The sequence below is a fragment of the Tamandua tetradactyla genome, chromosome X (genome assembly GCF_023851605.1).
Source record: "Tamandua tetradactyla isolate mTamTet1 chromosome X, mTamTet1.pri, whole genome shotgun sequence".
NCBI classification, from domain to species: domain Eukaryota; kingdom Metazoa; phylum Chordata; class Mammalia; order Pilosa; family Myrmecophagidae; genus Tamandua; species Tamandua tetradactyla.
The window spans coordinates 173346736-173373811 of NC_135353.1; the positions used below are offsets into that span (position 1 = coordinate 173346736).

Sequence of the window (27076 nt, forward strand, 5' to 3'; positions counted from 1 at the left end):
GAAACCCCAAACGCCCCGGCCGCCTGAACACGGTGGGGTCTGGAAACGGTCTTTGCTAATTACCTTTGGGGTCCGTTTTGCAGAATCACTCCGACGTCCACTCGGCATTGCCTAGAGATGGCTTCCTCATAGGGGCGTCCCCTGTGAGGTCCCACTGTCCGTTCATGGGGACACCTATTCATGGGGTCCTGTTGTCCCTCCTATGGTCATTTGCCCCTCTGGGACCCCAGCTGTTGACCTTTGCTCCGTGGAAGCCCCCTGCCCTTCTGGTTGACTTCCCGTTCCACAGAGTGGGGGGGCAGACCAGCTCCAAAGGAGCAGAAGCCCCCTCAGGCGTCTGTCCTGGTGTGTCTGCACACTTTGCGCAAGGTGGTGTGGGGGCAGCATCAGGGGGCCCTCAGCTGGCCAGGTGTGGACCTTGCTCCCCTGGCTTTCCAGCACCGGGAGCAGGGCTGGGGTATTGCAGGGTGGGGGGCCCGGCCTCACATCGCGGGGGGGGGAGCTCAGAAGCACACACCTGTCCGCCACCCCCGCCTCACCTGTGCGCCTGTGCATTTCTGAGCCGCTGCAGTGCAAACACCGAGGTGTTCCTTTCCCACCTCACATCTCCCCGCACCTTGTGTGGTGGGCTCCACGCTTCCTCAGCCCCCGTGGGGGACCCCCAGCCCCAGGCTTTTCAGAAATGGGCTTTCAGACCCACGTCAGCAATTTCCAGCCAGCAGGTCGGGTCAACCCCTAATGCAAACATGTGAGTTGGCCCCAGGAGGGCCTTTTCCATCTGTGTCTCGTGAGCACAGAAGCCGAGCCTGGGAAGCTCAAGGACGATTGCAGGGAGGCTTCTCTGGTCACCGCTGGATTATGGAATGCTTTCCCTAGATGCAGGGGTGCCTGTTCCAGTATGTTATGGCCCACAGGGGGGTCCTGAATTGTCCTGTGTGTGCCCACCCCTCTCGCCCCCAAAACGTGGCCTCTTGGATGCAAAGCTCATTTAGGAGGGTGGTTCGGGAAGAATTGAGCTCAGAGCCCATTGCCAGGTCCTCTCTGGGATGCTGGCCCCCAATCCCTCCTTCCTCGAGTCCTTCCAGCCAACAAGCATCTCCTTCCATCCCACCGTCTCCCCTGCCCTGGGCTTCCATCTCTCTCAACAGTACAAGCACATGGTATCCACGGCGTTTCTGGAGCCCGTTTGCATCTGCTTCCCCCAGGGCAGGAGTCTAAACGTTTGTACTCTCTTCGCTCAATCTCGCTGACTCGGAGGCTCACAGAGTTTCCCAGCCTCTCGTGGCAGATGTCAAAAGCTTCCCATCCACGCCGCACAGAAGACGGCGCTGCATTCACCCCTTCTGCTCTTGGCACCACATCATTGCATGCCGAGGTGTCCGCTGTCCAAGGACTCATCCTGCGAGCGTCGCTATGCTGCCGTAAAGGACACCTCCTGGTGAGTCGTGGTGACGCCGTGTCCGTGAGTCCGAGCAGGTGATGGGTTTACTTCTCCATGAACACGAGAGCCAGCTTCTGAGGGCGGCGGGCGCTTGCTCTCCGCCCCCCACCCCGAGCCGTGCGTGGCCGGGATTCACCCCCGCAGCTCCCAGGCAGAGGTGGGACAGCAGCCAGGGGGTTGCTATCTGGAGCACATTACATTCCAGCTGCATACCGAGAGATGTCACCCTGTGTCCAGTCCTAAAATCTAAAGGGAAATAGGCTTCTGCTAGCCTATCTTTCTTTTGTTTTTTTTTTATCGTTTAAAAATAAAACAGGAGTTCATTCTGTCTGCGAATGCAACATCCGTTCATTACATCCTTTAAAATCAGGAAAAGGGCTCTTCCCGGCTCCCTGGCTCTAATGATTTTCTTTAATGCAAAAGTACCCTTGGGAAGCGGGAGACCCGCCCACATCCTTCTGAATCGGGCTCTGAGCTCTGGGGCTGGGTGCAGCACCGGTGCAGGACTCCTGGGCCAGCTTAGCGGAAAGGTGCGGCACTGCAGGAGCTCAGCTGCCTTCACCGGCGAATTCGCCTTCCACCAGAGCGAGCAGTTAAACAGGAAATTTCAAAACAGGCTTCCTCTCTACCTAGACACGGCGTCCCCCACTGCACTTGCCTCTTGCTCAGAGAGAGACTGCGAATTTGCATCTGGAGAAGGGCTGAGCACTGCACAGGACAAGCGTTGGCTGACGGGCTCTGATGAAAAAGCGCGTGCGAGTGCCAGGGCTTGCAAAACTGTCCGTGGCTTCCTGAGTTGGTCTTCAGGGAAACAGCAGTTGAACGTGTTTTCTGAGCTGTCGCCCAGAGGTCCCCGAAAGTGCCGCAGTTGCTTCAGGTGAGCACATATTCCTTTTCTCACGTGCATGGTCGAGGGATAAGAGAGGGGTCATGGAATGGGCATGGAGGGGCACGAGAGTGGAAGGGGTAAGCGAGGGGCTCGGCTGTTTTCTCTGCCTGGCAGTGCATGCAAGGAGGGCAAGAGTCCCAGAAAGAATGCTTTGCAGACCCCCTTAGCAGGCAACGTGCAAAAGCTCCAGTTGGCAAAGATGCACTTCTTTCAACCCGGGAAAGCGAGAGGAGAGGGAGCTGTCATGGTAAAAGCAGCTGATGGCAGGGGCCAAAAAGGCAGCCACGAGCCCTCAGACGGTCACGGTTTGTTCAGGCTCCCGGAGAAATCCAGGTCCGTCGTATTTTCAGATCTCAAGGAGAGTCTTGAGAAAAGCTGAGAGGAGCTGCTGGCTTGGGAACTCTGGGTTACGAGCCCTGAGTGTCTGCGGTATTTTTCGGAGCATGGGAGGGGGGACGCCACGTGGCGTGGGTTTCTGTCCCATAAACAGAAACGGGGTTTTCCTCATCGTTGTCGGGATTGTCACGTGTGCAGTCGGAAGCAAAACTTTCAGGCTGTGCAGTGGATGAAGCAGCAAAACTCAGGCGAAATCACTGCCTGGCCAGCAGCTCCATCTGCATCTCCCTGCAGAAGCTGAAATGTGCATTTTCTCTGCTGAGCTGAAATGCGTGACTGGGTAATGTTAGGATTTGCTCTTTTCATTCTAAAATGTGTGCCACCTTGGAAAAATGGTATTTTCATTTGGGCATCTGCTGGGAGAAGGGCGGGCGAGTTCCAGGGTCCTGGGGGAGATGGCAGGAGACCCACCCCCCCTGAATCTGGCTCCCTTCTCCCCAGCGCCCAGGAGACACAGAGGGCACAGGCTGCAGGTAGGAGTGGGATGAAATGCATGCGGGCTCCACAACCGTGTTTGTAAAGCACAAGGATGCTCACCCCAAGGCTGTCCGTAACAGCCTCTTCTTGGCAGCCCACCAACCCACAGATGGACAGACAAGCAGATAGGAGAGGGGCAGACAGAGGGACACACCGAGGGAGGATGGGCAGACAGACTCTCTCCAAGGTCCACCCTGGAGTTATTAGGACATCCCTTCCAACCATGGTCAGTTCTGTCGGGATCTTGGGAGCAGGAAAAAGAAGGGATGGGGGCGTTCACAGACTCGCCGGACCTGCCCCCCTACCCAAGACCCCCATGGCCAACAGAGCCGTGCCAGGATGCCCCCCCTTCACATCCCCTTGTCAGTCCGACCCGCCGTGGGTAGTAGGTGCAGGGGGTGGGCCCCCACCTGCAGCAGCCTGCTCCATCTCAGCCAGGCACAGGAGCAGAGCAGCTCCATGGAGCACAGGCACTTCCGCGTCTCGCTGGGAGGGAGCAGCAGGTTTGAGGGGAGCTGCAGACTGCGGGACTTCTAAGGGGAGCCAGATGCTCCAAGGGTGGCACCGCCATCTTTGGGCCTCTAGGGAAGGACCCTAGAAGCCAGGGGGCAGACTTGGGTACACTTGGGTTCCAGGCTTGGTGCCGCCTTCCCAAGGGACTGGCTCATCTCCAGCCGGAAGCTTGTATTCCCCAAGTGTCGGGTCCTGCATTTGTAAAACAAGCACCATGTCACAGAGAGGAAGTGCTTGCTGGAAAACAAGGAGTGAGTCAACACTGGTGGCACACTGGCTGTATACACAGGCACAAACACCAATTCATCACCTCATTCCGTCCGAGCCAGGCAAGCACCGCTCCCACTTTACAGATGGAAACACTGAGGTGCACAGAGGCAAAGGACCTCGTCCAAGGACACAGGTCCAGTTGGGAGCTGAGCGGAAATTTGAACCCAGGCATTTGGTCTCTGGAACCTGTGATGTCACCAGCCCAGTAGGCTGCCTCCTCGTCTTGTTGGGTGGATGTGGGCATTAGACAAAATGACAGCCTCGTGCTGGGCGCTTCTGGAAAATATAAAGGTGGGGAAGACAATGAGGTACAACTGTGGGCTGTGGGCTTTAAGCACCAAGGGTTGAGGGTGGGAAGGAATCCTGGAGGCCTTCATGGTGGAGGTGACACTTGCCAGGTCTACGAAGTTGAATAGGACCCTATCAAATGGTAGACGTGAATGGGGACATAGCACAGGGAAAGCTGGTGGTTGGAGAGGATGGGTTGTGCATTCCAGCTGGAGGGAGCATGGAGCATATGCAGAGAGCAAGGAAACCCCAGTGGGGAGTGTGTGAACTCACCAACAAGTCCAGGGCAGCCGTGGGAGCTTCCAGCATGGACAACCAATGCTGCTGGGAAGCATGGGGATGCCCTGGAGAGCAGGCAGGGAACACAGAAATCCATGCCGTGGGAGCCAGGTGGCCAACTTCAGTGACGCTGTAGAGGCGGAATCTGTGATTCATCCATTGATTGTGTCATCAGAGTGACTCAATGGCTGGAATGTAGGGTGGGACCAGTCCAGGCTGGGCAGGCCTTGTTTAAGAGAGTGGAGCTGTGGATCTGATCTGACGTTCAGGGAGGACCACAAGCCATGAGCCCAGAACCTGATTGGTGAGCTAGTCAGAGGGCAGAAAGAAGGAGACCTGGCGCTCCTTATGGAGAGATGGCATGAGGGATGAGATCCCTGATGCAGAGAGTGGGTTGCAGGAAGACGGGGTACTTTCTGGATAATTCTCTGTGAAGGGGGGTGTGCTGTGCAAGCTACGATGTTGAGCAGCATCCCTGGACTCCACCCACAGGATGCCAGCAGCATCTGCCACTCCCAGTGGTGAAAACAAAAAATGTGTGCAACCATTGCCAAGTGTCCCCTGGGGAGCAGTCATATTTGGTTGTAAACTATTGTGATAGATAGCTGAGATGGAGGAGATGTTAACAGAGATGGATGGATAGATAGATAGATAGATAGATAGATAGACAGACAGACAGTAGATGGAAAAATATAGATGATAGATAAATAGCAAATAGATGATAGACAAAAGAGAGAGTTGAGAGATATAGACAAATGAAGTAGGTAGGTAGACAGACAGACAGACAGACAGAATCTCTCATGCTAAATCCCACTGACATGTGAGGTGGGTGGTCCTTTGTGGTGGGAACTGCCCTGCCAATTCCAGGATTTTTAGCAGCACCCACTCAATGCCAGGAACATGTCCCTTCCAGGGTGACAACCAAAAATATCTACACATGTGGTCCAATGTGTCCTGGGGAGGGGGCACTTGCTCCCTCTTGGGCAGTCCCGGTCAGTGAGAGAGAAGGATGGAGGGACGGATTACCCAGAGAGCCAGGAGATGGGGCAGGGTCACCTCCCCTCCCCCATGTCTCAAGAAAGGACCAGCGAGCTCTTTTACCCATTTCTCACCTCCTGGCATGCTGTAATACCTTTATTCTTATAATAAAATACAAAAGATATACAGTTATAAGGCACAGAGCAAATGCGCCCAGAGCGGGAAATCCCACTCTCACCAGCCAGGGTCTATAGAGACACGTGCCAGGATTTTAGCATTTTCTCTCCCCCCTCCTGAATTTTGAGGTCCTCACAGAGTTTGTCATGGAAGCTGGCTTGGGCAAGCAAAAACACAAAAGGAGCCACAGGGAGAGTCCTGCATAGCCTCCTGGGCTGCAAGAAGAGCCAAGGAGGTGGGGGTTAAGGAGACATGGCCCCCAGGCTAGGTTCTACCTCTGTCACTGCAGAATTGTGGCCACTCCAGCTTCTCAGCGCAGCCTGCTCTGCACTGGCCGATAACCCAAAGTCTCTAACTTTCTACCAAGCCCCTTTTCACCGACAACCTGGAACCCTTCCCTTGGGTGCAATGCTTCCTTGGGTCCTCACATGGGCAGTTAAAGATGTTTCAGAAGCTTGATGGTGCAGCCATCGTGGAGAACATGGAATCAGCATTAGATAGTGCAATGTCACTCCAGGATATATACCCCTGTGCTACTTTAAAACGGGGATGGACCCCAGAAAAGCCATGTTTTAATCCTGATCCAATCTTGTGGGACCAGAGCTGTTGTTTAGAGTGGAAACTATGAAGGGATTCTTTCCGTGGAGTTATGGCACACCCAGTGGTGGGTGTGACCCTTTGATTACGTTGTTTCCACGGAGATGCAATCCACTCAATTGTGGGTGTGAACTCTTGATTAGATGGAGATGTGTCTCTGCCCATTTAAGGTGGGTCTTGATTAGTTGACTGGCGTCCTTTAAAAGGGGAAACATTTTGGAGAAAGTTCAGAAACAGCTTAGACACAGACATTTGGAGATGCTTGGAGTGCCAGCAGAGCAAGCTCAGATACCGACGTTTGGTTGCAGCAGCCCCAGGAGATGCCAGGAACTGGGAGAACCAATAGAAACTAGAAAGGAACCAGGGCAAACGGACATCACCATATGCCTTCCCGTGAGATGCTAAGCAAGCCAGAACCTGGAGAGAGCTGACACAGACACAGATGCTTGAAGAACAGTTGCTTCAGAGCCAACATAGACACAGACATTTGGGGATGCTTGAACCGCCAACAGAAACATTCAGAAATTGAGACAGAAATAGACCGGCTGCTAAGCAAGGACTCAAAGAAATAGCTGGAACCTGAAAAGAGAAGATCTCCAGCCCCAGGAGATGCTAAGCTAAGAGATGAAACCCAGAATTTTGCCTTGGAGCAGCTAAGTGTGGACCCACGTACCTTTAGAGGGGGAGCTACTGGAATCAGAAGGTGGAAGCAATGGAAATGGTAACAAGAACCAGCAGACGCAGCCGTATGTCTTCCCACGTGACAGACATCAGCCTTTCTTTGGAGTCAAGGTATCTTTTTCTGGATGCCATAGTTTGAATATTTTAAAGGGCTTCGAACTGTAAATGTATACCTTAATACATCTGCTTTAGAAAAGCTAATCTGTTTCTGGTATTTTGCATTTCAGCAGCATTAGCAAAGTAAAACAACCCCCAAAGCATTTGAAACAGGTACTTGAACAGATATTTTCACACCGATGTTCATAGCACCATTTTCCCAAAAGTCAAAAGGTGGAAACAACCCAAGGGCCCATCAACAGACAAATGGATAAGCAAAACGTGTCTATCCACATATTTTAGTTTCCTGGCTGATAAAGCAAATACCTAACAATGGCTTGACGTAAATAGTGGAAATTTATTGGCTCGTGGTTTTGAGGCTAAAAGTCCAAAATCAAGGTGTTCCCAGGGTAATGCTTCCTTCCAGAAGACCATAGAGTTCTGGGGCTGGCTGCCAGTGATCCTTGGTCCTTGGCTTTTCCATTACATGGAAATGCATATGGCGGCCTCTTTTGGCATCTCCCTTCTCTTCTGGTGTCTCCCTTCTCCTCTGGGTTTTGTTGACTTTTAGTTTCTACCTGTTCCCCATCTCTCTCTCTCTCTCTCTCTCTCTTTCTCTCTGTCTGAACTTCACTATAAGGCTTTTAATAATAGGATTAAGACCCATCCTGGTTCATCAGAGCCACATGTTAACCAAAGCAACTTCAACAAAAGATCCTATTTATAGTTTGTTGACACCACTGGAAAGGATTAACTTTAAGAACATGCTTTTCAGGGGTACCTACAGCTACAAACCATCACACCATACAATGGAATATTATTTAGCTGTGTAAAAGAATGAAGTCCTAATACAAGGAACCATGTGGATGAAACTTGTAACACCTTGTGTTCAGTGAAGTAAGCCAGACACATAAGAACAGCTATTATCTGATTCCACTTATACAAAAATCAAAAAGAAGGAATTTCACAGGGATAGAAAGTGGATTGGCGGTTACCAGGGGCTAAAGGAATGGGGCAAGGGGAAGTTATTGCCTAGCGAATACAGAATTTCTATTTGGGGTGATGCAAAAAGGTTTGGTAATGGATGGAGGTGATGGTAGCACAATATTACGAATGTAATAATACACTGAACTGTACACTTAAAATGGCAAATTGTAATATATAAATCTATGTCTACAAAAAAATGATTTTTTAAAAAAATGAATACCAGGCTTTGAGTTCAAATGCTGGGCTGGCAGCAGACCCCCATGCTCAGAAGTGAGACTTGAGTTCCTGCAACTTTTGCTTGTGCAAAAGCAGTGGGGGCAATCCTCAGAGCACTCACCAACCTCCTTGCAGTTTTGGTTAGGAGCACTTTTATATACAATCCTCAGCCAGCTCTCAAAGACAGCATGTTGTAAACAGCCTCACTGCAAAGTGTGCCCCTATAAAGATAAAGAAACTGAGGTTCAGAGTGGTCAGCAGTCCTCTGAGAGTCCGGACAGTCAGTGGAGGTGCTGGAGCCAGTTCAGGGCACCCCAATGTCAATTACGTGGGGCTTTGTGCAGCATCTGCAGGCTTCCCAAAGTGCCCTGGGGTTGGAAGCCTTCTGGTAACCTCTCAGTCATGGGTCATGGCGAGCAAACACCGAGGGTCTCTGAACTGGCTCTGCTCTTGCAGTTTTCAGAGCAGAAGAAATGAACAGTGGCTCAAGAACTGTTGGACACATGGATGGATGGATAGATGGATGGGTGTGTGGGTATGTTGTTGAATGGGTGGGTGGTGGGTGGATAGATGGGTGGACAGATGGGTGGGTGGATGAGTGAGTGGGTGTGTGGGTGGATGGACAGATGGACGGATGGATGGATAGATGGATGGGTGTGTGCCTGGGTGGGTTGTTGGATGGGTGGATGGATGAGTGGACAGATGGGTGGACAGATGGGTGGACAGATGGGTGGATGGATGAGTGAGTGGGTGTGTGGGTGGATGGATAGATGGATGGACGGATGGATGGATGGACGGATGGATGGATAGATGAATGGGTGCGTGCCTGGGTGGGTTGTTGGATAGGTGGACGGATGAGTGGACAGATGGGTGGATGCATAAGTGAGTGGGTGTGTGGGTGGATGGATGGGTGGATGGATGAGTGGGCAGATGGGTGGATGCATGAGTGAGTGGGTGTGTGGGTAGATGGACAGATGGATGGATGGATGGATAGATGGATGGGTGTGTGCATGGGTGGGTTGTTGGATGGGTGGATGGATGAGTGGACAGATGGGTGGACAGATGGGTGGATGGATGAGTGAGTGGGTGTGTGGATGGATGGATGGATGGACGGACGGATAGATGGATGGATGTGTGGGTGGGTAGATTGAACGATGGATGGATGGTGGATGATTGGATGGATGGATGTATGAAATGAGAAATCCCCACAGAACCCATTGGCCTTGTCCTCTTCACCAGAAGAGCTCTGTTGGAAGGGTGAACTGAGGTGCCTGCTCAGATGCATTCCCCCTCCTGACTCCTGAACCCCCCGAGCTCCTCATTAGGTCATGATGTCCCACCACAAATCTTCAGGGGAGGGAAGCTGGCACGAGTCCTCCACCTTCTTGAGCATCAGCATCACCCAACTTCATCCTTGCCACACAGCACACATGGCATGCCTACTGTATGCACAGGGCTCCTGCTGCATGCTCTCATGGGGTTTCACTGGACCTTCCCAACAGCCGTGCAAGACCCAGTTTTCCATCTCCACGGTGCCAATGAGGAAATCCAGCAGGGCGAGGATTAGGGTGAGGAGAGCGAGGCACTCACCTCAGGCACAGAATATAAGGAAGGGCCAGACAACCCAGTCATTAAAGTTCACACTATTTCAATGCGGTACTTTATGCCTTTATTTTTATTAGAGCAGCTGTAGGTTTACAGAAACATCGTGCAGGAAGGTCAGTGTTCCCACATATACCCTCTCACGTACAGTTCTCCTTTCGGATGAATGTGGTTCCTTTGTTACAACGGATGGGCCAATATTGATTCATTGTATTAACTAAAGTCCGGAGTTTACATAACGGCTCACTCGTTTTGTTTATAGTTCTGTGGGCTTTGACAAATTCCTAATGTCATGATTAAAGAATCTTACAGAATCATTTCACTGCCCTAAAAATGCCCTCTGTTCCATCTTGTCCCTCGTCCCTTCACCTAGGACCTCGGGCAACCACTGAAAATTCTCTATAAGTGCGCTTTTTCCAGCATCTCATACAGTTGGAATCGTAAACTGTGTAGCCTTTTCAAACTGGCTTCTTTACTTAGCAAGATGCATTTAAGCTTCCTGCACATCTTTCCATGTCTTCATACCTCATTTGTGTTCATTGCTGTATAATTGTCCTTTTGACAATGGATGTGTATGTGCTTTTCATTGCAAAATGTCAAAAAATTACAAACACGATATACCCACTGTGTATGTCAAGGGTCTCCACAGAAACAGAATGTATGTATGCATGTGTAAGTATGCATACAATGTGTGTATGCATGTGTATATATATACATACATAAAATATAATAAAAAAGATTTATTATAGGTATTGGCTTGCATGACTGGGGATTGACAAGTCCAGATTCCACAGGGCAGGTTGCTAGTTGGAAACTTTAGTGATGAAGTTGAATTTCCCAACAGAAGCCGCGACTTGGGAACTCTGAGGCAAGTAATGGTGAATTCCCTGGGAGAAGGTGGCTGGCTGGGGTAGAGATACAAATTATTCTTTCTGCTTACTGAAATAATCAGTTCTCCCTTAAAGCCTTCAACTGGTTGTAGGACACTGCTCTCATTGCTGAAGACAATCTCCGTTGCTGAATGTAGATGCAATCAACCGTAGATGCAGTCAACTGACTAATGAGTTCAAACCATGAAATACCCTCCCGGTCACAATAGGCTAGAGCTGGACACCACGACCTGGCTAAGCTGACCCATGAAATTAACCATCACACTTGACAAAGAATAACTACCCCTTTCCCCCTGCTCCCAGCCCTTGGTATATACTTTGTGTCCATATAAATCTGCTATTTCTGTATTTTTCGTGAAAGTGAAATCATACAGTGTTCGTCTTTATGTGCCTTGCCTCCTTCACTCAGCATAACATTTGCAGCATGTATCAGAACTCATTCCTTTTTTATGGTTGAGTAATATTCCATTGCATGGGTGGACCTCATTTTGTTGATATCTTCAGCAGTTGTCGGACACTTGAGTAGCTTCCATCCTTTGGCAATTGCAAATAACACTGCCATGAACATCGGCATGTAGATATCTGCTTGAGCCCTTGGTTTCAGTTCTCTTTGGAGAGGAAGGGGGCGGGAATGGCGAGACTATACGGTAATTCTATGTTTAACCTTTTGAGAAACAGCCAGACTCCTTTCCACAGGGGCTGCCCTGTCGTACATTCCCATTGTGTATGGTTTTATTTCATGGTTAGTTTTTCCCAGAACATTAAATTTGTTGAAGAAAGCATCAAAGCATTGAAAACCAGATGCATTACAAATGCATACCCTTAAGTTCAAATATCTTATTAATACCCAGCACACAATTGATTATCACTTGACTTTCCTGCCTTCCATGGATGACATTTTCAAACTCAACTTATTCTTGTACGTGGACATTCTGGGAGCAATAAACCACTAAAATCATACTTAAAGGCCCGCAGAGAGGGTGCCAAAGTCTTGCCAGGGAACCCATGATGCAGAGCCCAGAAGTCAAGTCCAGCTGCCCAAATCAAGTCAGGAAGGAAGCTCCGAGCCCCGGGCTCCCGGGAGGTGATTGTTCTGGGAGTTGAACCCCCAGAACTGCCACGATGCCCTCTGAGAAGACCCTGTCGCCACGTGGGGAAAACGAGGCACAGAGACAACACGAACTTACCAAGGTCACACAGCCGGGGAGTGGCAAAGCAGATATGACCGCCGGGCACACCGGCTCCAGAAATCACACCCTTACCCACTCCCCGACACCAGCCACTATTGGTTTTAACACAATTCTGTGTTCGCATGTGGCATCCGCCTTCAACGCTAAAAAATAACCGTCTCTTTGTGGGTGATGAGAAAGGCCTGCAAGGAGACAGACATGATGATTGCAAAATATGGTGAGTGTACTCAATGCTCCCGAATTGTGTGCTTTAAGCTGGTGACTCCTGTGTTGTATAAAGTTCACCTCCGTTTAAAAAAAGAGTGAGGGAAAACATCAGATGCCCTGACTGTTACTTCCTGATACTGGATGATAAATACCGCTTTTGCGAGAGGTTTGGTCAGCAGAAGCAGCCCTGCACGTTCTGAGTCACGACCACAGGAAGAAAGCAAAGGGCATGTGTGAAATCCCCACCCGGAGGTGCCCCGTCCCACCCCACCCTTCGGCCGAGTGCCTGCCTCCACCGTGCAATGCTGGGTTCCAAATAAACCCTCCTGGCGCCGTTTCTAAACAAGCCTACAAAGAGGGGGCCAGCGAGAGTTCTACAAGCAGGACCCAAAGCAAAGCAGCCTCTCCACTGTTGCCACAAGCGGTCACTCTGCAACCAAATCCAACTTGGTGCACGTAGCTGTGGAGAAAATCAGACAGCGGGGCACAGAGTGTATCTGGGAAACTGTGCCAAAGCTTTTGCCCTCAATTGTTTGGCAGTTCAGAGACCCCCGGTGGGCCTGGCTTCTCTCTCCAGCCTCACACTCAACCAACGCTAGGCACCCCAGCCCCAGGACCCGTCTTTCTCTGAGGGATGTGGGTGTGGCATCCTGGGGTACAGTCAGCCACGGATGTACCTGGTCCCCCATGACAGATGTGGAGACAGGGGAGGAAATGGCACCTAGAAGCCAGCGAGGCAGGTGGTGGGTTTGCAGAAAGTTTCCCACAGATCCCTGCCTCCACACCTGAGTGGTACTGTGGACAGATTGCGGTCCCTGGACAGCACTGATCGTGGCTCCATCACTGCTAGGGGCTGGATGGAGACACTCCGTCCCCATAGACAGCAGCCCCATAGCTTGCTTGCCAACTGGATTAAACAGATACCTGCTTACCTGTCCAGGTGTGGGGTGGACAACCATCCCAATTTACCTGGGACTGAGGGGGAATCCCAGGATGCAGGATGCATTCAGGGCTAAAATATGGACAGTCGTGGGCAAATGGGGATGCACTGCCACCCCAGTGGGACCCTGGACAAGATGTGAGACCACTGGCCAGCCTCTGAGGCCCTCGTGCTCTCACTGACTCATTTATCTGGCCAGACAATAAAGCAGAGAGCTGCGATAATCAGGAAAGGGTCAGGGTCCCAGGATGGGGCTTCGCTAGCCATGGCAGGGCTGTGGATGCCTGGGCACTGCATGTGTCCAGCCTCCACAGGTGGGGCAGGAGGGGGGCAGAGAGAAGGCAGAGAGAGCTGCCCGTCCAATGGTGTGTGGGTATCGTGTGTGCACTCAACTGCTGTGGAGGGGTGAGCACGGCAGACGGCACCTCTACTTGCAGGGACCTTCCATCGAGGTCAGGCCCGGCTACGGGGAATGGTTCCCCAGGTGTTACAGGTGTGCCACAGACACATTGCAGGTGTGTTACAGGTGTGCTACACATGCATTATAGGTGGGTTGCCGGTGCAATCCCTGTGTGTTACAGGAGTGTTACAGGTACATTACAGGAGTGTTTCAGGTGCATTACAGGTACATCACAAAAATGTCACAGGTGTGCTACCCATGCAGCACAGATGTGCTACCCATGCAGCACAGGTGTGCTACCCATGCAGCACAGGTGTGTTACCCATGCAGCACAGGTGTGCTACCCAGCAGCACAGGTGTGTTACCCATGCAGCACAGGTGTGCTACCCATGCAGCACAGGTGTGTTACCCATGCAGCACAGGTGTGCTACCCAGCAGCACAGGTGTGTTACCCATGCAGCTCAGATGTGTTGCAGGTGTATTCCATGTGTGTTATCGGAATGTCACAGGTATATATATTACAGGAGTGTTACATGGCTGTTACAGGTACATTATGGGAATGTTATAGATGTGTTACAGGTGTGATACACAAACATTATAAGTGTGCTGCAGGCATATTGCATAAGTGTTACAGGTGCATTACAGGAGTGTCACAGGTATATTACAGGAATGTTACAGGTATGTTAGAGGCGTGATGCACATGCATTGTAAATGTGCTGCAGGTATATTAGAGCAGTGTTACTGTTGTATAACCAGCTGTGTTACAGACGTGCTACACAGGTTTTAGAGGCATGTTGCAGGTGCATTCTATGTGCATTACAGGAAAGCTGTGTATATATTACAGAAGTGTTACAGAAATGCACTATATCAGAAATGGTGCATTCCATGTGTTACAGGAATGTTGTGAGTATATTACAGGAGTGTTACAGGGTTGTTATGTAACATACCAGTCAAAGCTGCCAAAATGCAATATACCAGAAATGGAATGGCTTTTAAAAGGAGAATTTATTAAGACACAACTTTACAGTTCTAAGAGGTGTAAAATGTCCAAATAAAGGCATCCAGAGAAAGGTACCTTGGGCTCAAGAAGGCCACGGATGTTTGGGATTTCTCTCTTGGCTGGAAGGGCACATGGCGTCACTTCTCTCCAGACTTCTTCAACAGCTTCCCCGGGGGCATTTTTCTCCCACATCACCAATGACTTCGGGCTGTGTGGGCTCTCGTGGTTCTAAAGCTTTGTCCAAAATGCTTCCCTCTTGAAGGGCTCCAGGAAGCAATACCATCTTGAATGGGTGGAGACACATCTCCATGGAAACCATCTCCTCAAAATTATCACCCACAACTGGGTGGGTGAAATCTGCATAGAAACAATCCAAAAGCTCCCACCCAGCAATACCGAATGAGGATTAAAGGACATGACTTTTCTAAGGTACATGATAGCTTCAAACCAGCACACAGGCACATTATAGGAGTGTTACACGTGCATTGCAGGTGCATTCCAGGTATACTAAAGGGATGTGACAGGGGTATTACAGAAGTACTGCCCAGGCATTATAGGTGTGTTGCAGGGGCATTCCATGCATGTTACAAGAGTGTCACGGGTATATTTACAGGAGAATTAGAGGCTTGTTACAGGCACATTACAGGAGTGTTGCGAATGCATTGCAGATGCACTGTAGATGCATTATAGGTATATTACAGGCATGTTACAGGTGTGGTACACATGTATTAGAGGTGTGTTGTAGCAGGGGCAATCACCCCCAACTGAAAACCACTGCCATACCAAACAATTGTTGGATGGATGGCTGGAGAGAGAGATGAGATAGATTAGACAGTTAGATAGATGATGGTTAGATATAGACAGATATACCTAAATGATAGATATGCATTAAATAGCTAGATGATAGAAACATAAATGATTAGATAGGTAGATTAAATAGGTAAATAATATGGATAGATGCTGGATGCTGGATGGATAAATAGTTTATTAGATAAATAAATGGATGGATGAACAGACAGATGAATGGAATCACAGCTGGTTAGGGATGAATGGACAGACAACAGATAAAAGATAAATGGAGATGATAAACAGAGCGATGGATAGACAGATGATGATAAGGATAGACAGAGAGAGAGACAGACAGACAGAACCTGCTGTGTTGAATCCAGTGAACAACAACCCACTAGACAGCTTGGTTCTTCCATGGAAGCCATGGGTTCTGTCTGGGGCTCTGTGAGGGAAGGGGTCTGTGCACAGAGGAATAAAGCAAAGCTCCTGCCCCCGAGGTAGGTGGTGATGGAAAGCATGACCCCATGGGACCATTTACAGCCAGTACGCTCGGAGGAGGGGGTACTTTCATCCAGCCTTAACTCTCCCAGCTGTGCTTTCAAATCATGGCCACTATCACCTAATGACTTAACCTCAATTTCCTCTTTGGTCAAACAAGAAAAGCAGTACTTTCCCTCCTTTCATCCAGCCACGTTGTACCAATAAAAAGGAAATTTTAGGTGTCGACTTGGCCAGGTTATGTTATCTAGTTGTCTGGTCAAGCAAGCACTGGTCTGATTGTGACGGTGAGGATATTTTGTAGATGGATTCCTATCTCTAGCCAGTTGATTGCATCTATGCTTGATTGCATCTACAATCAACAAAGAAGATTGCTGTAGCCAGTGAGGGGCCTCTCCCCATCCCATCAGGATCTTCAAGCCAGGACTGAAGATTCCAGGAAAAAGAATCCCCACCTTGACTTTACCCAGCCAGCTTTGCCTGGGGAATTCAACATCTCCTTTACCAAGTTTCCAACTTGCCCTATTGGAATTCAGACTTGCCAATTGTGAGCCAATTCCTATAATAAACCTGTTCATATTGATATAGAATATGCATGAATATATCCTGTCCTTTCTGCTTTTCTGGAGAATCTGACCAGCACAAAAGGCTCAGATCAATAAAAACATGCGCATATCTAAGGGGTCGATGCATAAAAACAAAGTAACATCGAACAATGACACTGCCAGTAAGCAGAAGGCATCGGTGCAATGGAGCGTGGAGTCCAGATCAGCTTTTCCTGGCAATTCCCAGGGTTCCCCCAGCTCCTCTAAGCTCAGGAAAATACTCTATCACTAATCTGTAAAATGGGCATGACAGGTAACTCAAGTCGGAAAGCATCAGGCCTCCGTCATTCCCATGGAAATAAAGGAAAACCTTATTTATTAGCTCAACTGTGATTTTCCGGTATTAAGTTTCGGCAGGCATATCAGACAGGGCTCTCCGGGAAATCTAGAACCAATAGGACACTGTTATATACAGACAGAGAGGGATGCATGGTAAGGAATTGGCTCATGCCATCATCTAAACTCTCCAGGGTCCAGTGGGAACTCACACAGGGTTTCTACGCTGCAAACGTGAGGCAGAATTCCTTCTTCTCCGGGAAATCTCCGCGTTTGCTCTCAAAACTAGGCTTCTCTGCAATGTGCAGGGTCATCTCCTTGATTTCAACTCAGCTTCTTGGAGCTGTGAACCACCCCTATAGAATATACCTTCACGGCAGCCCGCAAGGGAGAGCTTGACCAGGCAAACGACGGGGCAGGCGCCTGCCCAGCCGGACACATAGAATTAACCATCACAGACTGTCTCGCTCTCTAGCACGTTGGATGCACCCAAAAGTTCCGTGTGAAGTTAAAAGGTCAGCATCAAAACTCCCCAGCCGCTCGCACTTCAGAGAACTGAGATTCAGCTTCCCCCACGCCGGCCGCCCCTGCTGGGGTGGCAGCTACTCAGAGGTCACAGAACGCAGGGACCAGCTCGCCCCGGCCACCGGAACAGACTCCAAGTTCCTCTACCCTGGAGTTTCCCCGGCTAAAGGCACAACTGCAGGACGTCTGGCTGCTTCCAGCCAGAGGAGGCAAGTTACTCCGGCTGCGATTAAACTTAAAACTGCCCCCGCAGCGTTGCAAACCTGCAACAAGCGCGTCTTGGGATGGGAGGGCAGGGTACGTGCACCACAAGGGGTTTCCTTGCAGCCCCTTCTGCCTGCACAGCCGGCCCCTGGCCTCTCCTTCGTCCCCTCTAAAGTCCCTCGCTGAGACACTGGCCAGTGGGATTATCCAGGACGACCCACCCCCCCCGAGAGAACGTCCACAGGGCATGGAATGCCGCCTGCTCTTCAAGCTGCCCACGGAGAAGCGAAGCACGAAGACTGATCGAGCTGTCCATCCTGGCATCCCCAGGACACTCCTGTCCACGTTTTTCAGGCACCCTAAATCCTTGTTTCCAGCCCCACAAGCCGTTACGGAAAACATGAGAAGCTGGACGGCTCACGGATGTCTGGGAAACAGCTGCTCCCGCTCACAGTGAAACACATGTCCTGCCGTCCCCAGAGGCCCTCCCTCCCTTCTCTCCTTACCTGCCCACCCACCCCTCCTTTCATGTAGAAACTGAGCAGTGGTCATCGCCAGGCTCAGAATTTAGCATTAAGAACCTAGAAATGAGCTCAGCTTTATCCTTGCCTTCATCTCCTGCCCTCACCCCCAGAGCAGGTGAATATCTTGCCTCACAAGGCAAAGGAGAAGGCGATTTCAGGTGGCATCAGTGTTGGCAACCAGCCGGTCTTGACATAGGAGGACAATCCTGGATTTTTGGGGTGCAGTGCCATCATGAGGCCCATCAAAGGAGAAGAGGAGGGCCAAGGAGCTGGGGCACGGAGAGAGGTGGCAACAGAAGAGAGGCCCAGAGACACACTGCAACTCCGGCTTCGCTGCACAGCTGGTGTTGCCAAGAGTCCAAGCACGGATGCTTCTAGAAGCTGGAGGAGTGAAGGACAGATACCTTGGAGCTGCAGAAGGAGCTGCCCTGGCCTGAGCCTCACTTTACCCGGGAACACCATTTTCAGCCTGAGATGCCAGAAGCACAGAATAGCTGTGTGTGGTTTAAAGCACACACGCGGCCCCCACGTGGGAACCCACACGCAGCCCTCCAGGCTGGCTGGAGCACGAGGGACGGTGCACGTTTTAAATGGACTCTCCAGGGGTCAGTTTTCCCGGTTTTCTACTGTGGGGACTTTGCTCATAAAAAAAGCTAATGAGGCGGGCCGCGGTGGCTCAGCGGGCAAGGTGCTTGCCTGCTATGCCGGAGGACCTCGGTTCGATTCCCGGCCCCAGCCCATGTAACAAAAACGGAGAAACAGAATACAATAAAACAAGAAAATGTTTAAAAGGATGTTTCCCTTTCTTCCTTCCTTCCTTCCTTCTATCCTTCCTTCCTTCTCTCTGTCTTTCCTTTAAAAAAAAAAAAAAGCTAATGATGAAAATATTTCCCCACTTAAGCTGTGCTTAAGTTTCCTACACATTGTAGAGGTAAACTGAGCCTGGGGAAGTTATTTCCTGGATATACGGAGGTAAAACAACCCTTTCTTCCCCACCGTGTTTCTCCTGGAAGGTGGGTTTCTCTCTCCCCCACGGATGGGGAGAGAGAAAAACCTGCGGCGGGGGCAGGAGGGCTGCCCTGGGACACCCGATGCCACAAGGCAATCTGGGGGCCGCGACCCTCTCCGGGGGCTCTCTCATGGGGTTCCTAAAACCAAGCACACAAAATTGCTTTTCGTGTGCATTTCCCACCCTGAATTGGCGTGCCTCTGCTGAAAACCAAAGCAGGAAGTGACAGACCGGGAGGAATCATCACCCAAATGTTCTCTCTGATGGTTTCTTCACTACGGAGGGAGGTAGCTGCCAAGAAAATGTACGGCTTTTGTATCATAGATGTCACATGTATTTGTGTATTATAGTGATTTATATGACATATATTGATATCATATGTAGGGTACAGTATACGTGATGGAATTTTTTGAGGTTTGGGATTATTTTCAACAACTGGACTTCTCTTTAAAGACCTGCACCTGCCCCTGCTCCCACTTCAACAGCGGGAATATTCCACGGTCCAGCTGTTCACCTGAGAACAAAGATTCCTCCTGAAAGTCCAGGGATGAAGTCGGGACTACAACCGCCCCACAGCAGGAAGCAATTGACAAAGACGGACCATCAACGGGGAAATGAGGTCTGGTTAGAATTAGGGCAGGGGGCTGCCTAGGCAAAGGACAAACTCCCCAAAGCCAAGAGATCCCCAAGGAGAAAGATACCTGAGAACATAGCAACGAGCAGCACCTGGGGGGCCAGAGGACCCCACCTGAGTGGGTCAACAAACCCCCCACCCAAATGCACCCTCTACCACCAGGCACCGCCCCGGCGGGGAGGGAGGGGAGGAGAAAGAGCCCCAAACAAGGAAGGGGAGCACGTAAAGCTAATCTATAAAAGCCAGTGGCCCCACAGCGTCGGGAAGTCTCTCCTGCCTCACCTGTGCCTTTGCAAAGAAGGATGCCTGCGTGTCCTCTCACATGCATTCCCCATAAATGTTCTACCTGCTTAATCAAAAACAAAAAAAAAATTCATTGGATGAAGCTTTTAGGTTAGCACCATGAAAATAAATATTTTTTAAAAAGCTGATACTTTCGATGCCTTTAAAATCAAATTCTGTTCCTACGTTCATATCTAAAATAGTCAAGGAACTACGTCATCGTGTGAGAAACAAACCCTCAAAAAGTTATACTCTGAATAGACGGAGATGAAACATATCTTTTTAAAACATGGATGAAAAATACGTATTTTTTTAAAATATGCAAAACCCCCTCGGGGAGTGGGGCAGGCTGCACAGGTGGAGCTCAGGACGCAATAAAACCACTCGGCGTAATTTGGTAACGCTGGGTCCGTGATAGGATGCATTTGTCAAAACCCACAAAACTGCAAAACACAGAGCCTCTCCTGGAAACGGTGGGCTTCAGTTGCTCACAATGTATCCAATTCAGTCATGCATCCTAAGAAATGTAGCCCCTTCGGCAAGAAGGCAAACAGTAGGAGAAAAGACGTGCTTGGGGCCATCTACGGGAACCCTGCACTTTTTGTGCCATTCTGCTGTCAACCTAGAACCGCTATAAGCACAAACTTTGTAAATTAAAAGGGAAAAAGCTGTAAGAAAATAAGTTTAAAAATCCCCCTCAGGTGACCTAATCCTCTACAGTCTGCCTGCGGTTGAAAAAAGAGGAAGCCTGTTCCAGGGGCTGTTGATGGCCCCCCCTGGCACGCAGCTTCTTGACCTTGGCACTTTTAATTAAATCCCCAGACCGCAGGTCTCTGTGAAAAACAGCCCCAGAAGGGCTGGTGCCTGGTGAAGGCCAGGGTAGGGGCGGTGGATTCCCCGGGGAGGGCGAGGGGCTGTCCCTGGATCCCTTTGGCTGTCTCCAGACGGCTCAGGACTCAGGAGGACGTGGCTGGAGGAGCAGCTCCTGACCCAGGGGGACCCCAAGGGCACGGCGGGCGTGGAAGCTCACCTGAGACCGTGGAGGCCCCCCGCAGCCACTGTAAGTCCCCAGGCCCTCAGGGAATCTGTGCTAACCTGGCCCCCAGGGGCTCTGTGGTGTGGGAGGTGCAGGCGGGACAGTTTCAGCCTTTGCTGCTTTTAAGATACGGTTCCAACTGCAGCTCGACTGGAGGGTTGTCCCGGCATCTCAGCTTCTGTCTGTCCTACAAAAACCCCTGGAGAGACGGTGGGAGCCAAAAAGGATTCACGGGAGTGACGGGCGGGCACTCGAGAGGGGTGAGCCCGCCATGGCAAAACCTACCCCTAACCCTAGCCCTGTCCAAAAGGTAGAGCATGCCCTCCTGGAGAGGCTCCATCACTCTGAAAGCGAAAGCCAACCTCTTTCAGAGTGGACTCTTTCGGAGCTCTCTTCACACCTGGTTTGTGGTCGGTTTGTTTTTCTTCTCTTTTACAAATATTAATAGCTCACGTTGGCTGGACGCTGGCTTTTCCAGGGGATTTATTTCTGGAAGCTGCAGACCCCACGGAGTCAGGGTCTGCTATTATCATCCCTGTTTTTATGGATGGGGAAACTGAGGCACAGGGGGTAGAGGGGGGCCTCTCCAAGATCCCTTCCCAGACAAGGTGGAAATGCGTATCAGAGCTTCACATCACACTCTGGATAAAACGGACATAATCATCGAGGGCGTGTTGGCTAAGCCTGGAGGCGTGGGTCCCCCCATCTGCCCCCTGCCCAACAGTGTTTGGCCATTTCAGCTCTAGGAGACTGCACGGGCCTCTCTCACCCCATGAGTTCTGGACCCCTTCGCCCTAGGGAGTAAAGGTTTGCTGGCACTCCATCTAAATATCTCTTCCTGCCCACCCACCAAACAGGGCTTGCCAGGCTCTAGGGACACTGGTGGGTCTCTGCTGCCAGACCTCAGGGCATCCCTCAACCGCCTGGACAGGGAATGGGGTGGCTGGAGTGTTCTCAGAGAACTTTCCCTGGGTATGCCCTGGATGGGTTGTATACGTCAGCACCCAACTCTGTGTCCTGGTAAGGAAGACACCCGAGCAGCCCCGATGCAAGAAGAGAAGGGAAAGGAGCATTTCCAGGTAGCTCTCCCTCTGGTCAGTGAACCCAGCTGGCCAATCCTGCTTGGCTGTGGTGGTCTGTGCCTGCCAGGGAAGGGACTGTGGGGCGAGGCATGAGGCCACCCCTTGACTTGATTGGCAGCATTAGAAGTGGAACCCACAGTTGTGTGAAAGAGGAGATGCACGAGGTGAGTAGATGATGTTTGCTGCTAAAACCTTGAGCCTGGCTTTGGGGATGAGCGTGGCATCCACTGGCAGGAGGAGGGCAAAGAGGCAGCAGCCCTGTTGGACTTTGAGCCCTAGCAGGCAGCCGAGTTTCATTCGTTCTCTTAGCCTTACCCCACCACCTTGTTTGACACAGAGAAAGAGCTCCATGCACATCCCTGGAGTCATCTAAATAAACGTAAATGAGTGAGTCATGATTCCTTCCTGGCAGGTAATAGGAGCATAACTAGAGCTAGCTTAGGTCAGTGTGGAAATTGGTTGATTTGTAGCATCAGGAATTATAGGAAGGGCATCAGGCAAGGCTTGATCCAGGAGCTCACATGGTTGTCAGTTCCTGCTCTCTCTCAGCCCATGTTTTAGCTCACTTGTCATGGTCTCCCCTGGCTGCAGGTTTTAGTTTCTCTCAATGAAGACAGCTCCTTCTGGGGTTGGGAAAGAGGGTCTCTGTCAGCTTTGGGCCACCCTCTTTGTGAATCCAAAAGAGCACTGCCTCTTGTAGGGTTCTGATTGGTCCTGCTGGAGTCACATGACCACACCTAGACCTAACACTTGAGGGCATGGTGATGGGGCCCCGTGATTGGCCAGGCTTAGGGTATGCACCCACCCCTGTGTGATTGACAGTACCATCTGGCCATACAGAATCAAAGAGAGGGAGTTTCCAGGGGAAAAGAGGTGCAGACCCCCAGATTCTATTATGGGAGATGAGTGGTCAGAGCCATGGGTAAGCTGGCCCATCTGACCAAGAGAAGAGGAGGCATAAAGGGAGACAGTGTTCACACTCCCCTCTTTGGCCTGTCATTTGTTCACCCTACACTTGATAGCAGGGTGTGTCACCTGTTTAATCATCCCTCCAATTATTCACACCACATTTATGGAGCATGTCCTCTGAGTCATCCACCCAGCCATCCATCCATCAATCCACCCACCCACCCATCCATCCATCCATATACTCATCCATCCATCTGTCTAACCATCCATCCACCCACCCATCCACCCATCCATCCATCCACCCACCCACCCACCCATCCATCCATCTAACCATCCATTCAGCCACCTATACATCCATCCATCCATCTACCCATCCATCCATTTACCCATCTATGCATCTATCCATTCGTCCATCCATCCATCCATCCATCCACCCATCCATCCATCCATCCGTCCACCCACTCATCCATCCATCTGTCTAACCTTCCATTCACCCATCCATCCATCTGTCTAACCTTCCATTCACCCACCCACCCATCCATCCACCCATCCATCCATCCATCCACCCACTCATCCATCCATCTGTCTAACCTTCCATTCACCCATCCATCCATCTGTCTAACCACCCATCCACCCTCCCATCCACCCACCCACCCATCCACCCACCCACCCACCCATCCATCCATCCATCCATCCACCCACCTATACATCTATCCATCCATCCATCTACGCATCCACTCGTCCATCCACCCATCTATCTATACACACATCTATTCGTCTATCCATCCATCCATCCATGCATGTACCCATCTATCTATGTATCCATCCATCCACCCAACCACCCATCCATCCATCCATCTACCCATCCATCCATTTACCCATCTATGCATCTATCCATTCGTCCATCCATCCATCCATCCATCCACCCATCCATCCATCCATCCGTCCACCCACTCATCGATCCATCTGTCTAACCTTCCATTCACCCACCCACCCATCCATCCACCCATCCATCCATCCATCCACCCACTCATCCATCCATCTGTCTAACCTTCCATTCACCCATCCATCCACCCACCCATCCACCCACCCACCCATCCATCCATCAATCCATCCATCCATCCACCCACCTATACATCCATCCATCCATCCATCCGTCTACACATCCACTCGTCCATCCACCCATCTGTCTATACACACATCTATTCGTCTATCCATCCATCCATCCATGCATGTACCCATCTATCTATGTATCCATCCATCCACCCAACCACCCATCCATCCATCCATCTACCCATCCATCCATTTACCCATCTATGCATCTATCCATTCGTCCATCCATCCATCCATCCATCCATCCATCCATCCATCCATCCATCCATCCATCCATTCACCCATCTACCCATCTATCTATGCATCCATCCGTTTGTCCATCCATCCATCTACCCATCTATCCATCTACCCATCTACCCATCCTTTCATTCATTCCACATTATGGACTGCCTCATTTGCTGCCCAATCATTCAGTCACTCTAACTGCAGATGAGGAGGGGTTTGTGGCCAGTACCCGGCAGGAGACATGGCTCAGAGTGAACTGGCCATCATCCCGAAACAGGAAACAGATTTGAATGAGGCCCTCTGAGCAGACAATGTGAGCAGCGCATCGGATGGGGGAGGGAAGGACGGTCATGTACATCGTCCGGAGGGACCTAACCCCGGGACTGTGCCAGGTACAGAGGGAGGCAAGGTGCAGCCGGACCAAAGGAAGGCGATGTGGGAGGACAGGCCTCATCATGGGGCCCGGCAGACTGGGATCCAGCAGACAGCGGAGTAAGGAAAACCCTCCCCCGTCTCTTGCTTCGTGACTGGGCTCATGGCTCCCACCTTTGTTGGAAACAGAATGCAGCTGCAAGAGTCCCTTGTTCCTTCTGCTTCTGCCCACCTCAGGGTCTCCTGGGTGGCTCGGCTGCTCCGCAGGGGGCTTGGCGGTCCTCCTGGGACATCTCCGTGGGTGGGGGTTCTCCTGGCCCGTTGCTCAGGCCAGCCATCCGGCTCCGCAGGTGTGCGCGTCCCTGGAGGCTCAGCACCAACGGCTGCAGGTGACAGCAGGGAGATGTGCAGTTCACAAAAGGCAGGCACAGACGGTGTCTCAAGGCCAGGGCCGCCTCCTGATGCTCTTCCGGGAACTCTGGGCCCAGAGCCTGTTAAGGAGGCAGTCACAGAAATCCTTGCTGCGTGTGCAAAGTGTGGCGCTCACAGCAGCAGGTGTGTTTTGCCCGCAGAAGCTCCTATTGGGAGATAGTGGGTGGCAGCATGCTGCATTTTCTGTCTCTGAGACGGGAAATCTCGGGGCTGGACCCAAATGCCCTTCTGCTCACTGCACAAGTTACCTAAACCCTCAGTGCCTCAGTTTCTCCAGAGGTAAAGCGATGATAAGGAGACTGCCTACTTAACAGGCTTGCCGGAGGGTTATATCGTAGGAGAAAATGTTTGCAAGCATCGCATGTGGTGAATTTACAAATGCGCCCTGTAATGATGGCTCATGAGAGTCTCTCTGGCTGCAAAAGGGGAGCCTGGCTGGACTAACAAATCACCCCAGACAGCAGGCAGGGGAGAGTGCTCTCTGTGGTCACAAACAATAAGGAAACGAGGTCAATAGTAGCCTGCTGTGAGCCGGAGCGGGTAAACTGTCACTTCCTGCTTTAAATATTTGTATTAAAGTAGCGGTGGCCTCTCCTGCCTCTGGCTTGGGTTCAGCCAGAGACGAAATCCGCCGCTGCAGTTGACCCATGTGCTCAGCTTGGGACATGCAAGCCGCTGGCCTGAGGGAAGGACTCATCTTGGAGCTGGATTGCTCCAGGGTGCAGGAAGGGCGGGAGTCTCGGGAAACAAGGCATGGAAGTTTCAGAATTGGGGTGAGCAAGGAGCAGGCGGATATGAATGGAAGTCATCTGAGACCCAAGGAGAATAAACAGGGAAAGTCACAGCTTCTCCCTTCCCCCCAAGAGACAAGGATTTTTATTGTAGCAAAATACATGTAACAAACATTAACCTCGGTGGCATTGATATGTTACAATGTTGTGCAACCATCACATCTATTGAGTGCCAGAACATTTTCATTGCCCCCAAAAGAGACTCCAAGCATTATGTTGTAGGATATATCAGTATTTCCCATCCCTTTTTTATGGCCAAGTAATATTCCATTGCATGCATACCGTACATTTTGTCCATCCGTTTGTTCACAGGTGACTGTTTGGTCTGTTTCCACCTTTTTCTTCCTATTTGTGAATAACACAGCTATGAACACACACATAAGAGTTTTTGTTTGAAGACCTGTCTTCCCCTCCACGTGGGCACATACCTAGGGGCAGAACTATAGGTCATTTGTAATTCCAGGTTTGACTCTGCTTTCACGAGGTGCTTTGCCAAGGGTCAACACTGCAAGGTCACTCTCTTGCCTGCACTGGACAGGTGCCCCAGTCTTTCCACTTCCATGTGATTTTGAGAAGCAGCAAAGAAGAGCTTATCCCTGGCTGCCATCTCCTACCTGTCCAGATTCACGCAGGTACAAACCAGCCCTAAGCAATGGGCCAAAAACAGCCAGGAATTTGGGTTCACCCCAGCACAAGAAGTTCTGGGAAGACCAAAACTTTTCCTTCCCACAAAGCTCTTTGGATGACGGCATCTTCCCAGGTGGAACGTAGGGCACAGAGAGGGGTGGATTGTGTCCACGTGGCACAGCCCCTCTTTACCGACCTCATTGGGTCTCGCAAAGCCCCCAAGTCTGGGCTGCACAGCATCTGGCCACCCCGAAACGCACCAGCTCACCCCAGGAAAAAGAGTTTCGTGGGCCAGGCAATTTATTTCAAATGGAAAATTAGTGTCACTAGGTCTTTGGGGGGGGGGCTTGTGGCCCCCCCATCCCCACCCCCAAGAGTGACCAACCCCCAAAAGTTTGGGGATCACCCAAGTCCAATATCCATCAAACTTGTACTTCCTTCCATTCATTCGGTGATGTTGCTTTTCTGATGAAACAATGACGCAAATCTCTAATTGCGTATCACTTGTGAACGTATCAGGTTGGGCACGGAGGATTAAGATTAGTTAACAAATCATCTTTTTTCAAACAAAGTGATAAATTGTGCATTTAAATGAGACAGTCATGGGGGGGACATTTGAAGCAAACATT

General features: G+C 50.7%; 1 protein-coding gene across 2 annotated transcripts in view; it reads left to right on the forward strand.

The window, feature by feature from the left end:
• Positions 1-1843: 1843 nt before the first annotated feature.
• Positions 1844-27076, forward strand: part of P2RY8 (P2Y receptor family member 8) — a 55476-nt gene continuing 30243 nt past the window's right edge. For both annotated transcript variants that reach the window (XM_077145961.1, XM_077145959.1), the window contains exon 1: positions 1844-2318. The gene's annotated coding sequence lies outside the window, so the exon portion shown is untranslated. The remainder of the gene's footprint in view (positions 2319-27076) is intronic.